This window comes from Hirundo rustica, chromosome 4, assembly GCF_015227805.2.
Source record: "Hirundo rustica isolate bHirRus1 chromosome 4, bHirRus1.pri.v3, whole genome shotgun sequence".
In the NCBI taxonomy this organism is placed as follows: Eukaryota; Metazoa; Chordata; class Aves; order Passeriformes; family Hirundinidae; genus Hirundo; species Hirundo rustica.
In genome coordinates this window covers 71,738,033-71,756,273 of record NC_053453.1, presented here as the reverse complement: position 1 = coordinate 71,756,273, position 18,241 = coordinate 71,738,033, and the positions used below count along the sequence as shown (strand labels likewise).

The following is an 18,241-nucleotide window of genomic DNA, read 5'->3' as shown; positions in this document are numbered from 1 at the left end:
GTGCTCCAGAGAAACAAGAGAGTGGGATACCAAACAAACCACTACATTCATTATGCACCTCCCAGGGTAGCAAGAAGTCTGTGCATTCATTCCCTGCTCTAAGAACAGGGTCACATGCTCCTGTTTGTGCTGCTACAGTGTCTAGAGAAAAGGTAATTACTTGTAAAAAAAGCTAAAATTAATAATTACTCCAAATGTGGCTACAGAAGTCATGTGGGGAGCAACCACCTACCTAAATATTGCCATTTTCTAATCTTTAGGGTATTTGCAGGGAGACTTTGCTGCTTCTGTGACGTTGGCTGAAACCCACGTGGGTCGTGCTACAATGTCTAGAATTTCATGGCACCTGAATTTTGTCACCAAAAATAGTCCCCTGATAACATCTAGATTTACAGGGGAAGGGTTCTAAAGGAAGAAGGACAGTTGAGGATGGAGGAACACTCTTCTAGGAACAGAAGGAACCTTACTGGTGTGATGGATGAGATGCTTCTCTTGTTGAGTAACTTGAGGGCAGCGCTCACAGCGTTGCCTCTGTGCTGCCAGGTGTTGGCCCTCAGGGGGATACATAAATCAAGTATTTTACCTCTCACTTCCCAATGGGGAGGAATGGCTGCTCATCCTTTCTTTCTCTTCTCTCTGCTCCTAATGCCTTTTCCAAGGGCAGTGTGTTCAATGTGCGATGTGTGAGAAGCCCATGACAGAACTGGTTTGGAAATATGACCTGTTCTCTTTCACATGGGAAGAAGATGTAGTATTTGTACCTGACTACTCTGCTTCCTTTCTCTCTACTTTTTAATGTTGTTTTCCTCAAAATTGGCTGTTTTGCTTCATTTTAGAGGGAGATTCTGCAGGATGGGATTTTATACATGTGTGGACGTATATTTTTAAATTTACACGTGTGTATCTTCAGTCAGATACAGGTACAGGAGAGATTTCATGTCACATATCCCCAGGAATGTTTTTTAACTCTGAGCTTCCAGGAAATGCATGTGTTTTACAATGACACAGCTAAGAATTACCAGAGAGCAAAATTATGATGAGGAACTGTCTATCTGCATCTATGAGAGCAGGTGGCTGGCAGCATATTGCAGTGTCAAACTAAATAAGATGAATTTGTGTTCTCACCTGCTCATTTGTGTCTCAGGTGCTGTATAAGTTGAGAAGATGATTCTCTTGCCTGTTCTCTGTTCATTCACCAGATTTCTTCCTGAAATAAAACCAGTGTGTGGGGAGGAAGTAATGCACACTCAGACCTTGACTCTCCAAGAGTCAGTAGGAATTTGTCCAGACCTGAGCAAAATGAACCACACTGCTTAGCCCAAGGTTTAGAAATGTCCTCAGGAATCTGCAGAAAGCTAATGTTTGTTCTGTGGTGTGAGGGAATTGCACAGTGGGAACCAGAAGAAAATCAGCTAATGATGGCTTATTCCCATTGCAGCCATTATCTGAAGTAGTGCTATCAGCTGTGGCTGTAACAATCTGGTCTTTTCTTACTAATCCATATGCTTTTCAAACTTCAGGATCTGTAAACAGTAGCAGAGCTTGGACTTAGTCTGGTTATTCTCTTCCAAACTGTCTCACTAATATGATGGTGTAAGCACGGCCTGGTGTTCCTTGAGGCACTAAATCATGGCACTGAATGTGACACCTCAGCACTGCTGATGTCCAAAGTGGAGGTGGCTTTTGTGACCATAATGTGCCAGAACATTACGGGGCACCAGCTGGAAAACTTGTGCACTGTTTGAAGCTCTCGAGCGCTTCTGTGGTCTTTGTGTGACACAGCTGAGGAACGGTTCCTCAGCAAGTTCTGGAGTGCAGCCTCTGAAACCATGGACACTGTCCAATTATTTTGGGAACTTAATTTTCTTGGTGGTTTGTGAAACTCTCTCCATCAGACATTGGGTGTTCTTGGTGTGCTTCTGTGAAGGGCTTGATACCAGATGTGTAGAACAATACATTGAGTATCTCCGTGGGATTAAGCAATCCGTGCTGCTGGATCAGATAATCCATCCACGTTACTGCATCTTCCATCTGCATTTACCTGTGCAAGGTTCCCCTGACTCTGAGGGATCTGTGGGGTCTGTGCCCCTTCTGTTCCACTGAAGGAAGAGCAGGTTATCTTGTAGTGAATGGTGATGGTTTGAGAAGTTTCTGCCAAAACCCAGAACGTGCCTCTGCTCTGGCACTTCCAAGCACAGTGAAGTTTAATAAAAGAAGGGTCAGGTTGCACCCTTGGTGCTGCTTTCATGGGAGGAGGAGACAGAGTAGGATGTGTTTAGCACATGATGGATGAGAGTTTTTCACAGATTCTGGGCTTCCCCTGTGTGAGATCTGTGCTGGCTGGCCCCTCAGTATTCTTGCTGGTGAGCTAAGTGACCTTTCTTTACTCTGCAAACACCTGGGGCATTGTGCACTTTGATTTCAGACTACTGGACTCCAGTTCTGTTTTCTGGATTTTCCTGACCATCTGCATGCTCAGGGATGAGCAGCTTCTTATGATACCTGTGGGGAAAGAACACATTGAGAATCTGGAAGAAGAGAGCAAAGAATGCCAACCGGTGAAGGCAGTAGAGAGTTAACCAAGTTTCTAAAATGCAATGGGTAACTGAAGTAAGGGCATTTGGAGAAGAAATTGTGCTACAAGCACTTGTCTTGGGAAAATATTAATGATAGTGCTACTAGGGGATAGATCATGGACATTGCTGCTGGGTGTCTGGAGTTCAGAGACAATAGCATCTTTTATGGGATCCGCAGGATTTACTTACATTGTTGCAACTGGCCTGCAAAGCTGCTGTTCTCCCGTTTCTCAGGTATTTCTGGGATCACTGTCTTAGCTTTAAGCACAGTCACCAGCTGAGCTGGAAATTGGTAGCACCTGAGTACACAGAAGACAGGGAAAAGCTGAAATGGAAGAAAATGTCACGGGCCTGATCCCTCTTAGTCTGGGATGTCAGCCAGTTCCAGGGTTCGTGTTTGGAGGGTGAGGTGCCTGCAGGATCAAGTCCTGAGCTGTCCAAGAGCACGTGCAGAGCTTTGAAGGGGCTCTGGTTTGGGCTGTTCTGCTCCAGAGTGGCACTGTGGGGTGGGGTTGTGCTCCAGGCACCGCTGTGAGCGTGGATCACGGGGGAAAAGCTGCCTGCAGAACTGTGGGCAGTACCTGTGCCTCCAGGGTGTGAGGCAGAGCAAACATCCCCTGTGTCCAAGCAAAATATGTCAATCAGTTTGGGGTTTCTTTTAATAAATTATCCCTTTTCTTCACACAATCCTGTGCAGAGGGAGCTCAGGGCAGCAACATTGGCTACACAGTGGACAAGCCATAACATAAAAGCAGCGTGTTCACTGAAATTTGGGCAGCAGTGGAGGTGGTAAGTAGAAAGCTTTGTTAAGAATATAAATCTAAACCCTGTGGATGGGTTCCAGCCCTGGAATCTCTGGCAGGTGCTCTGGGCTGGGCGGTGCCAGCAGCACCCTTTGCAGTCCCCAAGGAGCTGCAGGAGGAGATGGGTGCTGGCCACAGCCCTGGAAGCACATTGCTGCTTTCAGCCTTCTGAGCTTGGCCCAGCTCTGTGTTGCTTGTTTCAGATCTCTCTGCAGGGCCCCAAGGACATGAGCTCTTGAAAGGTTCATTTGTTAAGGCCCTGAGACCCTTAGTCTAATTCTGCTTTCTGATCTTTGTGGCAGTTGTAGAATAACTGGAAGTTTTGAGGTAGAGCTGCTCTTCCCATGGCAAATAAGCATGCAGGTAGTTGAGTTTGGTCAGTGTCATTTCCTCTGTCTCCCTGCATCCAAAAGGACAGCAGGCAGATCCCTTTTTCATGCTGGGGATTAAACCTCCTTGTGCCAAGCTCAGGGCTTGACATGTCTCTTGTCTGTGTCTCGTGGGATCTTGCCCCTGTCTTAGCAGGATGAAGCCCTTGCTTTTTGGCTTACACTGAGGGGAAAACAGGACCCCACTTTACACCAGTGGGGGTGATAGTTGTTCATTATCATGTGCTTTATTTGAGTGGTCTCTCCTCTGGCTCAGACCCTCTTTTGGAGCCTGGATGAGGAGCACCTGCTGTGCTTGTAGGTGCCAGAAGGACTCCTTGGACTCAAGTGAATTCCACCTTGGGCGAAGCTACATGGTCTGTGTATTCTCTGGCAATCAATCCCCCAGTTAATCCTTCTTTTCCTCACCCTGGGGTTGCAGTGGGTGGATGTTTGGCTGCAGGCTGTGCTTTACACACCCCTGAATTTTAGCCCTGACCCCGAAAGTTAATGGGAGCTGCAGCTCTTTGGGATTGAGTTGTTATTGTCTAACTGGCCTCGTTGATTGGTTTTTCTTGGACTCTTTATCAGCTGCAGTGTTTGATGTGGAGATGACTTCAGTTTGCTTTGAAAAAATAGATGTTTTGAATTACCTATTATCTTGCACAAAGTGAAACTATTTGCCCAACCCCATGGTTGCCTTAGAGACTTGCTGCAAACAACAGATAGAAGCATGAGTTTCATATGAGGAATGTCCAAAGGACAAGTATGTGAGTGTTGAAAAGAGAAAAATGAAACAACACGATTGCAACATCTGTCAAAAGGGTAGGAGACTTTGAAATATTTCAATTTTATTGTATACTTGTTAGAGGCTTTTGGAACCTTAGGTCAGCACCTGGCATTTGTGCTTCTTCCTGAAGGCCTTTAAGTGTTTCAGTCAACATTTAATCCATCTCTTCCCCTCTTGAGCCCTCAGACTGCTTTGTTTGAAGGCAGGAAAAATCTGCTTGTTTCAGACAACACAGGGGAAAAAAATTCGCTCTTAGCATTTGGGAAATAGAAACCCAAACCCTGGAGTTCAGTCTTGGGTTTCATTTGAAATCGTGGTTTCTAAAACTATCATCGTTTTAGTAAGTTTTTTTATTAGTATGCAAAATTTAAAGATCAGAGTTGCTGTTAAGCTTTCATTTTAAAAACAGTTAAAAGAGTGATTATCTAGCATATCCTGCAAGTTTATGGAAACAGAGTTTGTTATATAGGCTTGTAAGCCAATTATTAAAACATCTGTGAATCATTTGATGCTACATGTTGCGAACAGAATATTAATGGGTACAGCAGTAGTGTGTGGGCAACTTAGGATCCCACGCCTTTAATAAACTTTGCCCAGATGGAAGTTTTATGTTCATGCATTTCCCTACATCTCAATTGCTTCTAGAGAACTCCCAAAATAATCTAGGATCTGCTGGCAAAAATCTGTTGAAGTGGAACCTTAGGTGTTGGGGTTTTTAAAAAATTTTTTTAAAGATGCCAGAGGGGAGGTGAAGATCTTTTTCATGGCCATAAAACTTCTTGGTCCGTGTGTACAAAAGTTATACCTTCTGCTGGGTTCCATGTTTAAAAGAGTTGTGGTAGCTGTTACTCTCCACCTAATGAGAATCTTGAGGTTTTCAATTCAAGGTAGTTCTGCAGGCCCTTCCTCTTCTGTCCCCACTGATCTCGATGCCCCAGTTTCATGCTGCATGCTTTGTTTTCCTGGCTCTCATTCCATTTTAAGTGTAGATTACGTTTCATCAATGTCAGGACAAAAAGTTTCTGGGCTTCACTGGGGGAGGAAATTACTAGTTCAACTTGTATCTCTGAACAGCTAATTGATACCTGTGGAATAACTTCAGACATACTGATGAATATTCTGGTTTTTGGGCTTTAAGGCTTTCCAGAGTAATTCACATGGTGAATAATTGGTGCCAAACAACGAAAATGAGTTTTTTGTTTTTTTTTTTTCTTCTAAGCAATGTTGTTTTTCTGTTTTTTAGGGGGAGTGATCTGGTTATTGTTATATGACATGCTAAACCTTCAAAATGAAATAAAGGTTTGTTGTGTTGTCAAGGCATCCAGGCAGTAGCTAGGAAAAGAGAGCAAACAAAATCAAGTTCTAGAGGCAGGAAGTTTTTGCTACTGCAGGGATCTATCTATACTTGAGGGTCTGTCCTGTGCAGAGCCAAATTGCTTTTTATTCCATCAGTGTTGCTGCAAAATTCTGAAGCCCTATTGGCACCTAAATTATTCATGTTTTAAAACTGAATTTCGTCTGCCCTCTGTAAAGAATGGCTGTGCCCTTGAAGGTGAGAACAGAGAGATCTGACTCTGACTAGCTCTGATCCACTTGGTTTCAGACGGGATTTCACAGAATTTGTGTTGTGGTACCATCACCGTCAGGGCTTGGAGCTGCTGCAGTGCAGAGGCAACGCTTCCAAATGTACTTGGGTCATACAGGGTCTAAAATGAGTAGAAGTCTGTGGAGTTCCTTCACTGCAAGTGGAATTTCTTCCTGTTTTGCTGTGCATGGAACACTCCCCAGTCTGCCAGCATTCGGATTGTGTGGCTCTGTGCCTCTTGTGCGGGGTTTTATACAGAGCTCTGTTCAGAATGCTCACTGGAATCACTCAGCACTGTTTTCACCTGTCTCCCAGTAATGCTCTTGATCAGTGCTTTCTCACTGGATTATCTCTGGGGGAAATTGCCCAGAGACATCCTGTTGGAACATCCTGTAGCCCTACAGTGTCATGTTTCATGTGCGGGACCTAGGATCATGGAATGGTTTGGGTTGGAAGGAGCCTTAGAGATCATCCAGTTCCAGCCCCATCCAACAGTGGATCACTGCTTTTATGGAAACCATTCCATTCAGCCCTTCCCTGATAACAAGCTGGAATTCAGTAAATTGCTGTACAGATGCAGAGCTCTTGCTTTGAGAGAGTAATTTAGCCAAATGTACAACTGCTGCACTGGAAAGAAAAGAAAAAGAGCAAACCAAACAGATGTCTGGTCTGTTCTGATTCCTGATGCTTCCCTGATGCAATGTTTTCCTATAGGATACTCATCTTGGAAATCTTTGACATGTGCACACCTTTTTTTTTTTTTTTTTTTTTTTTTTTTTTTTTTTTTTTTTTTTTTTTTTTTAATAAGGACTGAGCATGTGAGCTAATTTCTTGCATAAAAAAACCAAAACATCCAACTTCACTATAATTTATGTGAGACATTTTTGTATGTACATGCGCCTTGTTTCTTGAGAGAGAGAAGAGAGAAAATAGGACCACCTGGTAAGCAAACATTTAAAAACCTTTGAATTCAAGCATCTCTGTATGTGTGTGGTCAGAGATAATATCCTTTAAGGGCTCCAGAGGCCTCTGTATGTATATATTTAAATAAGCAACAAAATGTCATTCAAGTCAGGAAAGCTTCATAAATCCAAGTGTGGTGTTAAGCTGCCGCTCTCTGTGTTTTGTGACTGTGCACTTAAAACCATAAGCAAGAGTCTGCTATGACGTGAAAAGCAATTGAAAGGTAGAGCCTTAAATTTGTCCAGTCAACAATGGAGATTTTTTTTCTTTTTATTTTAGTCTTAAACCCATTGAATGACAGAATGTTTGTAGGGAAGGAAAAAAAAAAGCCCAGCACAAGTCATCATAAATCTCCAGCCCCTCTAGTCCTGGAAGGAGGGCTGGGAACCTGTCTAGCAGCGAGGATCCCAAGGTGAGAGGTGGATCCGTGCAGCGTGGCCAGCACGTGAGACAGAAGGCACCACTCAGGGAGCATCACTGTCCTGCCCCAAACCTGTGAGATTGCACAGCTGCTCCGACTGGAACTGTGGATTCTGCCTGGAATGCTTTCCTGGACGAATTACAGGATGGCAGCCCCCACCCAGGGAGATTTTCTGAGAGGCTGTCTCTGCATTCCTTCAGAGACCCAAGGCCATCCCTTGTCTCTGGCACTCCCTTGGAGCTGTGTCTCCAGAAATGTGCCTGTCTCCTCTGCATCCTCACGAATGCAGAATGTATGAATGAACTGCCGCCGCCATTCATACACGGCACGAATTCACAGCTGAAAAGAAAGAGAGGGGAGAAATATGAATGGCTCAAAGAGCTAAATGCTGCATTAGGGAAAAAAAAAAAAAAAAAAAGGCAAGTTGATTCAACCTCAGGGAAGAGGAGAGCAATGAACTATGGATTCTGCACGCTTCCTTGGTTTGCTGTTCACAGAGGGTTGCGTGGTTACCCGAGCAAATGCCGCATCAGATGAATTATCTGTGCTCTACATGGCATCTCCCTCAGCGCAGCACACGTGCGTGGCCCGGTCACGCGGGCTTGGCTCCCTCAGATGTGTTTGCTGCTGGCCCAGCTAGGAGAACCGCAGCATTGCCGCCTATTTTTGTGTGATTTAAAGCTGTGCAGCACCCCCTTCCCTTGCCCCCAGGCTTTGATGTGAAAGGAGAACTACTCAATCACTATATTTTCTTTTTCCTGCAGCTCTCTTTCTCTTTGTTTTCTCCCGTATCCATTCTTCCAGCATCTCTGTTTGGTTAACAAATTATGAAAGCCTCGGAGTGCTCAGATGTTTCTATTCATACCTAGTGACCTTTTCATTCATCTCTTTCACTCCCCTGATCAAACAAGTCACTGTAGCCTCATAGTGCCTTGCTCCATAATGAGTTTTATTGCCCATTGGGCATAGGGGTGCTATTATTTCCACTTTCACAAGGATAATAGTCCCCATCCCAAAATTTAAATGCCTTTCTGCTTTCAGATTTTATAGGATATATCTTGCCTGTAAATGTGTCATTACAGTTTGGGGTGGGTTTTTTTTTTAATTTTTATTTAGACCTTTCAAAATCATCTAGTTAATTTAGAGTGGCTTGTGGCCCTCCAGGGTTGTGCTGGATCTTTTGGAATCTCCTCTTTTTCCTGAGTGAGCTCTCACAATGTGCTTTCTGCTGCTGGATTCTTCCCACCCCTGTTTAGAGGCGTGGCAGTAGCAGAAGGTTTCTGCCCCAGCCTTGAGCCTCTGCAGAAATGAAAATAAATATTTCCACAGTTGCCCATTCCTTTGCCATATCTGTAACCCCACTTCTCCAGGGACACAGCTCCTTGGAAAAAAGTGATGTGCACTGGGGAGGTGTGCAGAAGAAAAAACGGGGTTACAGTGCTTGACTTTTTCCTGATGTATTTTATTAGTTGTAACCCTGACTGACTGAATGATTGAGGAATCACCAGAGTGAACGTGGAATTTTGTCCTGTGCCCTTTGTGTCACCACCCAGCATCTTCCAGGGGCTGCTTTTGTTTTTCTTCGTGGCAAAGGACCTCGTTGAGTGGGCACCATCTGAAAATGAGGAGCAAAAGTTGCTCCTGACCCTCTTGCATTTTAAAGCACACTGCAGGGGCTGTCCTGGAAACAACTACCAGTTCACCTAGTTGTGTTTAAAACAGTGGAGTGGAGACAATGTATATTATGTATATACATAATTCAGCATATCGACAGGGAAAAGTGAGTACAAAGTGTTACAGAGTGAAAATATTTACTTTCCAACCTTTGCATGGCATTTAATTCATAAATGGTAATAAAACTGTGGATATGGGGTAGGGTTGTTTTTTTTTCCCCTCAGACAGAGATCTGACAGCAAATTTTTGCTATATCTATTTTCCCATAAAAACTACGTTTGAGATTAATTCCTCAGACGTGAACTGCCACTCTGATGCGTGTGAAAGGGAGCTACCTATTCACTTCAAACCTGGATGGCCCTGAATCAATAGAGACATCTTGCATCAGCAGCAGTTGCTAAACGCTGCTAAGGGGCTACTTAAACTGCCAGCTCATAAATCAAGTTATTTTTGGTACATCTCCCCAAATGGTGCCGCTCTTAATTAAATGAATTCAAGGAAATCTTTTTGTGTCTTTCAGCTGAGAGAGTGGTGATGATGCACAGATTAGGCTTAGGTTAGCATTGGGCAGATGGTGAGATGGGAGTGCAGAACAAGGAATAGAAGGCAGTGCCACAGCCAGAGAGGAGGGTGGGTAAAACAAAATAAAAATATATACTTCTGCTTTTTCTGAATGAGTGTAAATATCCACCCTAAGATTCTAAAGCAAAGCGTGAGGCAGTGATAGTACAAAACTGCCAGGTGTCAGGGGTGTAAAGCAGAATTACTTTGAGGCACCTGGTGCCCCCTGGATTTCTGGTGTTAGGCTGTACCAGGGATGCCAAGTGCAATGAGAATTTACAGCCCTGTGCAGCAGGGCCTGGGAAATCCTCACTCACCAGTGAGCTCAGGAATAGCATGGTCATGTAATAAGCAAGAGAAACAAACAAACAACAAACAAAAACAACAACAAAAAAAAGGAAATTCCGGGCAGGCCAAGTTCAAAGAAAAATAGGAACGAGGAACAGAATGTGTGTCAAACTAGACAGGCCAGGCCAAGTCACAAAGATAAGCCCAGGCTTTGATAAAGCACAGGCTTGGGGTTCTGTCTCCTGGGCCATATAAGAGCAAAGAGGAATTCTGGCTCTCTCGTAGGTGGACTCTGGGAGCTGTTTTAACCCGGCCATGTTCACAGAATCTGTTTGAACACCACACAAATCTGCTGAAGATGAACCCGTGCAGTACTTCCCTGTGTCCTTATCTTCCTCCAGAAGATGCTTCACTGGCAGAAGGACTCCTGGGTGCGGACCCAGTGTCTGGTCCTTTTCTCAGGCTGCAGCCTCCAGAGAGTGGAAAACTACAGGTTCTGTACAGTAAGTGTGATGCTCTTCCTATCCTTTCACTGCAAAAAAATACCTTGACTGTGGGAGTCGAGCAGAAAAATCCTTAGGAATGATGGGACTGGAGAGCAGGACAGTAGGATTAGCAAAATGAATTTTTTGACTGTAGCCTGGAAAGTTTTAGAGATCCCAACAGCCCTTTGGAAAACAAGAAATGGACCTGCATGCTCTGCCCCTGCCTGACCTCATCCCAGAGGCTGGGTTCAGCATCCTTGTGCCTGGCAGCTGTCCTTGTCATGTGGGCTCTGCTGGTGGTCTGGTGCTCTCAAAAGCAGTCATTTCTTGAAAATTAGCTTTGTCTCACCTCTGCCAATGTCTTGCCACTCCCTGACCCGGCCTTACCCAATTTCTCAGCAGAAAGTTATTCAAATCAACAACAGGACTTTAATTGCTTGTAGAGCCAGTGAAGGAGACTTAAATGTTGGCTTGAGTGATTCTCATCTGGTTGTCTTCTTCCAGGCACGTGAAATGCACAGCCAGGGCGTCAGAACTGACAGATGCTGTCAAACCAAAATCAGTTTCCAGCAGAAACTGCGTCTCTCAATTCACTGTGGAGGTTAAAATGCAGAGTGGATGTCGTAATTACAATGACATTCATGAAGCAACGAGCAATTACAATTTGACACAGATAAAAACTCTTGTCTGGTACGAGGCATTGAGCACAGGAGCATTGCAAATGTGCCTAAGCTATTTAGGTGAATAAGAACTGCTGTGTTCCAGCAGCCTCTGAATGCTCCAGACGTCCCTGAAATCGGGGCTTAGCTTTCCATGTCACTTCTGTGCTCTGCAAATGTTTTAAAAGAGCTTTTGGAGGAGGCACTAAGTCATAGCTGAACATTGTACAAGCTACTTTAAGATGCAAAATCTTGGGAAGTTCAGATATTCCCTCTAAGGCAACAAGGAAAATATCAGATGTGTTAATTTTTCATGAGACTTACAAGGGGTAAAATGAATAGGCTGTAAAGATAAAAATATTGGTAACTTGCTTATTTTGATAATAAAGCAATGCAAGTGTGTAGATATCTTGTAGATATCTTAGAGCTTTGCAGGTAGGCAATATTCACGTTCAATGCATATATTTTATCAATACGCTCTTCAGCTTTCCGAATGACTTGTGGGAGTCTGGGTAATTTTACCCAGTCAACTTCAGTGAAAGTAGTATTAGAAAAATCTCTTTTCTTAACAGGAAGGAAAACCCTTGATAGAGCATGGATCTTAAAGAGAGGAGATGGGGGGGAAAAAATCTTTCCTCTCAGAGAGTAGGTAGGAACTACAAAAGGAATGGCAATATCTGAGTTTTCTTTGAGACAGGTGGATTCCAAGGCCAGGACTTGCAGCACAGGTTCCTTGTGAGCTGTCTGAGCCTTGTAGGTGTCTGCCCTGCCTGGGGGCATGAAAGCAGAACTGTCAGACTGCCTCTGAGCTGTTCTTACAAGCTGCTGCCGTGAAGCAAAGTCCCTGGCAGGGTCTCTGGTGGCTTGTGCTGCTCCAGTGACGGGGCTGTGAGTTTGTTGCAATGACACACTGTGGATGATGAGCTGGGAGGAAGCACGTGGACAAACCAGCTCTGAAGGTGGAACTGCTGCTGGAGACAGTGATATTTCTGCCATTCCTCTGGAAAAATCCCCTCTGTGTAGGCTGTGTGAGTTGGAGTGTTGGCCAAGGGTGAGCAAGGAAAGGTTTGGATGCAGAGGAGGAGTGTAAAGCAGTGGGGGAAGCAAAGCCTTCTGGTGCTACCTGTGGGTTTGTTTTTTTTTTTTCTCCAGTACACTGACAAAGGAAGTGGGAAGAGTCCAACACCACAACAAGAGAAAGAGAAGTTATGCATCCGAGAAAGCTGTAGCTGAAGACCAGGCAACTGTAAAGGACAAAAGCCTCTGAAGACAAAATGTGTGATGAAATCACTGACTTGAGAGAAGCCAGGGACCAGGAGGAGTCTGTGGTTAAACAGATGTTATAACTTACACACCAAAGTGAACTACAGCAAATACTCGTGTGACATTGCACAAGCTTCCAAAGAACTGACCTAAGTTTCAGCCCAGAAGAACATAGATTGAATAAATTTCTCCTGTAAGAACCTCTGCACAGGCATCAAGGCAGCCATCAAACAGAAGGGAGAGGAAACCAGCTGTACGCTCACAGGTCCTCTTCAGAAAGTTCTGCCGCAGTCCCCTGAGGAACGTCGTGCAGGATGCTGTGCCAAGAAAAATAGCACAGAGGTCTGATGCTAGTGTAATTATCTGCTCGAACAACTGATCCACTGTAGATGTCAGCATCCAGCTCAAATGCATTCTCTCACCTGCAGTAAATAGCCTTGTTAATGACCTCATGATGAGGAGACTCGCAGACATACACCGAGTCATTAAGTGATTTGATAATGAGACACTGGAATAATTGCATGTAGTTTGTGAAGGTCTTTGATGTGACACTTCAGTCAGGAACAAGTAAACACAAGGGAACCATCTAAAAAAAGAGAGAGTTGGTCATCTTTTTTTTTTTTTTTTTTCCTCCTCAGAGAAGAGATCAACAAATAAATTCAGTGAGAAATCAGAATCTGAACTCTCAAAGACAGAATAAAATGACTCAATTTACATATCTTGGCAGTCATATCCTTCTGAAAACATCACAGGCTGGCTAAGGCAGGGCAGGATTTGGCAGCTTAAGATTTGGTTTTGGGAAATCTGCACTTTAAAGTGAATCACTGAGTCGTTGGTATTCCATTTTAATAAATGTATTTGAAGGTTTTAGGTCTTTAAAAGTGCAGGAGGAGATCTAAAAACTGAATTGCTACAATAAATTTCTAAGAAATGCAGCGATTCAGCTGTCAACAGCCCCTTAGGTTGGAAGAAAAGTTTAAGAGAAGAGGTTGGAAAACTGTTGAGAAAGAGTGTCTACTTTTAAAGTCTTCAGTAACTGAGTAATTGCCAAATTATGCAAAAGAGACCAAGGAACTGAGAATGCATCTCCAGAGGTCCTAATCAGAAAGTGGAAGAAATACTCTTGGGACACTAGGAGCAAGGTTCAATATGGACAAACTTGGTGAATACTTCTTTATGGACAGTAATATCTAATGCACTGAATTCTAAAGTTGGCAAACACAGAGTTATCTGCTTTTACAGAAATACACCAAACCTCAGTGAGAACTAAATTCTATTCCAGGCATCTCTGATATCCTGGGAACTGAAGATTAAATGTGTAAGTAGAAGCTTTTTCCTCTGAGGTTTAACTTAACCACCTGTTTCACGTGTAGAACAATGCTGCTCCTCTGTGAGCATTCTCAGTGCCCTGCTGAGAGACAGGGATGAAATTTTGCTAGAAAATTTGGTGGATTCCAAAGAGAACTTCTAAAATTGCTTCAGTTTGCTGGGTAAGGATCCTCACTTCAGCCAGCGAGGCCTCAGTTCTCTTTAGCTGAGTGATAAGCACAGGGAGTGGATTCTCGTCTTGGAGCATTAAAAATTGTGTAATAAAGATATGGGTGGCTTCTGCCAGGAATGGGAAGAGACAAAAGGATCATTGCAAGAGCAGGCTCTTTTCCTGCTGCAAGGAATAAGCTCTTGTCTGGCTTGCCTGTGTTGATACACAGACAGTGCCTCCCTTCCTGTGGCATTTTCCTCTATTGCACATCAATCTCAATGCTGGTCCAGAGCTCTGGGGTTTTAGTTTTTATTCAAATTGTTTGCCTCTACAGCTATTTTTGTATGTATTTTTAAATGGAATATGATGTACAAAGAACTCCCAAATGAGTGTTAGGTGTCCAGGAAATAGAGCCAGCTGTGAAGGCTGGACTGGATGCTACTCCTGAAATCTGCCACCAAACCTACCTAGACCACTATGGATAAGGAATGTTGAATTTAACACCTTGCACTTCATGTTCGTGTCTGGAGATGACTAGAAATAAACCAGTGAGGCAGTGCAGGATTGGGACAGAATGGCTTTTGACCTGTGGAGAGTTGATCTCAGGGTGGTGGTCCCAGCACATCACAGAAAGAATTATTGCTCTCCTGCTTGTGAATGCTCCTTTTGGCTTTTCTCTTGCCAGAATTTTCTCTCCCTGCCACTCAAGTTCCAGAAAAGAGCCCAGAGATTGCAGCAAGAACTGCACAGGATCTCTTCCTCATGCAGTTTCTCGTCTTGGACGAGCTGCCATTTCCTCTCACCCCTCAGCTACACTGCTCCCTGTCAGCCCCTCAAGCCAGCTCTGCCCACTGCCTCCAAAGAACAGCTCTTCACCTTCAAAGGGTGCATTAAATCTTCTCACACAGCTCTGTTTCTCCAACCCACAGCTATCTGACAGCATGGAGAAAAACCTCAAACTCCAGCAGAACAACATCCAGTCCCAGCTGCAATATCCTCATCTTCTCCTGGCTTCTACGGGGAAGTTTAAAATTTTCCAGAATCTAATGAAGTACATGGCAGAAATCTTAGGCATTCTCTAGAAGGTTGTCCAAGAAAAACAAGAAAACTCTTGGAAATATTGTGCTTGTCAACACAAGCAGTGTAGCCATGCCCATCTGGCATACACCTGTATAGACCTTGACCATGTCCAAGAAAAGCAGACGGAAGACATCAAGCTCCTGCAAAAGCTTTTTTTAACATGTTTTTTTGCTCCTGACTGCAGTGCTTGAGGGAACCAAGTAGATCCACCCTTAATGCCCTCTGTGGGGAGAGGACATCCTTGAGGGATTTGGTATGAGAGGGTTCATCCTGCATCTTTAAATATGTTAGAGGTTGATTAGGTGCTAATGTTTTAATGAGGAAATCTACCGGTGTGACTCCTGGAAGATGGCTGAGCTCCCTGCAGCTCCAACCAAGTCATCTTGTTTTGTCTCCAGGTTACACTAACCACAGCTGGCACTCCAACATATGCAATGGCTTTTCATGGATGCCATCCTGAGTTTAGCGTTCAGAAATCCTCTGAGTGATCAATGTAACAGCCGAGGACATCTGTCTGAGACTGTCTTTATCAGTGGTGTGTGTGACGCCTTCTACATCATAACATGCTCTCAGGCAAGTTTCTGCAGGGCTTCTGTGTCAGGATTTCTCAAAAAACCAAACCAAAACAACAGAAAACTTGTGACAAGGAGCATATTTTAGAGCGATGCTAAACACATCACCAGCCACTAGGACTCACAGATTTAACGTGGCAGAACCACAAAAGGCACCCTGTGCTGTGGGTGAGGCTTCCCATAGGTAGTAGGTTTTGCTGACAGCACTAGGATAATTTATTTTCCATTCTACTGTTCTCGAGATCTGAGGGAGATTTCATCTTCATTTCTGTGAAGATCTGTCAGACCTGCTGATCTTTGCTCCCGTAAAGGTGAGGTCAATCTACACAGCTTAGTACTGCAAGCCCTTTGGCTGTTTTCTCTCTCTCTTTTTCTGGTTTCTTTTAAGGATTCTCTTCACAGGAGGAAGTTAGTCATCCTCTGTGTTTGGACCTTTGATGGAGGCTCTTTTAAAGTACAGAGGTTTCATTCCTGATACTTCCAAAGAAGCCAAGGGCCTGCAGACACGTCCGTGATTGCCGCTGTTTTACGCTATTTGCGCTTTCAGATTTTGGGCTCTGACGTCAGTCACGTTCTGTACATTTCATCCTTGTTCTGGTTTGTGCACCTGCAGGATGTGAAGTGTCTGCCTTGCTGTTCCAATCCCATCAGTTCACCTTCTCCAGTGACTCAGTGCTCGAGAGGGAAAACTCATCTGAACAGGACGAGTTCTAATTCAGGATCTCTGAACCACTTGGAGAGCTTGCTCATACATAAGTGTCTCTTAAAAACCTCAACCCTCGGCTGGTATGGAGTTTTTCTTCTCCTTTCCTCATGGATTAATTAGTCATGAAGGTGGAAAATAGCATATAAATGCAAGTAACTAATAAACAAGGGCTGAGAAGACAGCCCTTCACTTCGACAGGGTCCCTTCTGCATTCCACCCCGAGATAGCTCAGTACCTATGCATGTTTCTTTTATTTGGCAGGAATTTTTCAGACACTCCTAAAGACTGAGTCATCAAGGATCTTTGAGAATTCCCTGGAACAGAACCACTTGAAATAGAAGAGGTGTGACCCCATGTGCTGTGTGAGAGATGGCTTCCTTTTCTTTTGTACATCACAATTGTTGTACATACCGAATTCTGAGAATCCTAAGGAAGTAAGGCTGGAATTTCTCTATTATGAGACAAGATACTTCTGGTATTTTGCTCTGCTGGCAACTAAAAGCTAATTGGTGGCTTTGCATGCCTTACCAAAAAATGTCTTCCAGAAAAACGGGAAAATCTTGTACCTGGTCTCTTGTCTCTCGTTCTATAGCAAATTAGTTGTTGCTAGACTGAAGGTCTAATGAGAGTTCTGTACTGTTCCAGAAGTTCACAGAATTACAGAATTAATCACGGAATCACAGAACGGTTTGGGTTGAAAAGGAGCTTGAAGATCATTCTGTTCCATCCCCCTACCCTGGGCAGGGACACCTTCCACTTGATCAGGTTGCTCAGGGCCCCATCCAACCTGGCCTTGGACACTTCCAGGGAGCCACAGCTTCTCTGGGCACCCTGTGCCAGGGCCTCACCACACCCACAGGGAAGAATTTCTTCCTAATATCCCACCTAAGCCTACTCTCTGTCAGTTTAAACCATTCCCCCTTGTCCCACCACTGCATCTCCTGGCAAAAACTCCCTCTCCATATTGCTCATTCCTTCTTGAGAGCACCATGCAAGAGTGCAAATGCAATCATGGTTGACATTCTCTGACCAATACAAAGGTAATGATCATATCTGGCTTCAAACATTGAAACCATTAATGGATTTAAAAGGGATGAGATTAAAGCATTCCATCCTTCACGAAGAACATTCTGTGATTGCTGTTACCAGTTACTGGGCTATGGTAAATTGTTTAGAGACCTTAATTTCATATATTTCTCACAGTTTTCAAGAAAGGGGAAAAAGGGACGTTGTATGCTCATTTCACAAAAGGTACATTTCTAGAGAAAAAGGAAAGTATAAGTGGAAGACACAAAAATTTGAGTATCTGAAAAGAATAAAATGAATGGGTTTCATCGAAGGCAAAAATTAAACCCAAAGGGAAGACTGGGTAAATTACTTTGACCTGGGAAATCTTTAGTACAGGGGCTGTTTTTATTGTTCTTTCCTGTGTCTGGCATAATGTGAACCCATTACAGCAGCTCCCCAGTTCTCCCATACTTCAAATAAAATAAAAGTAATTACAGTCAAAAAGAGTTCTGTCAGGCTGTCACTGTAGATAAGAGCATGTAGGGATAAGGTAATCACAGTGGTCAAACAGGTAAATATTAAAACTGATGGGCTGTAAGCAATGCAAGTTTGAGTTATGGAACAAATTATTTGCTTCTTGAAGGCACAGAGTGAAGTCCTCTGTGTTGGTGGGATGTGGGTGGGGTGGTTGATTCAGAGGATTGTTTTTGCTCTCCTAGCATTCAGAGGTAAATGGAAAGGGTTTGATGAGTTAGTAAAATCATTTTCTGGAAGAATCCCATAACTGCAGTAGCTGCAAGATGTCACGGAGGAAAATGTACCTCCCATCCTGCAGAGAAGCACCTGCCTGAGGTGGTTTTTTAGCTGTTCTCATCATTTCTGCCATTTCACACGTGAGCTGTTCCCTCAGTGTGTGTGCTGGTGCTGAAAGTCAGGGCTGTCTATACTGTACACCCCTC

At 43.9% G+C, this 18,241-nt stretch overlaps 1 long non-coding RNA gene across 3 annotated transcripts in view; it reads left to right on the top strand.

Annotated features, from left to right (window-relative positions):
• Positions 1 to 17,872, top strand: part of LOC120752034 (uncharacterized) — a 29,364-nt gene extending 11,492 nt beyond the window's left edge. The window contains exons 2-5 of one of the 3 annotated variants that reach the window (XR_005700584.2): positions 10,315 to 10,532; positions 12,326 to 13,754; positions 14,846 to 15,879; positions 16,182 to 17,872. This is a non-coding gene — a long non-coding RNA (uncharacterized LOC120752034). Of the gene's footprint in view, positions 1 to 10,314; positions 10,533 to 12,325; positions 13,755 to 14,845 lie in introns of all 3 variants that reach the window. The other 2 variants (XR_005700583.2, XR_005700582.2) reach the window with 2 other exon arrangements.
• Positions 17,873 to 18,241: the final 369 nt, after the last annotated feature.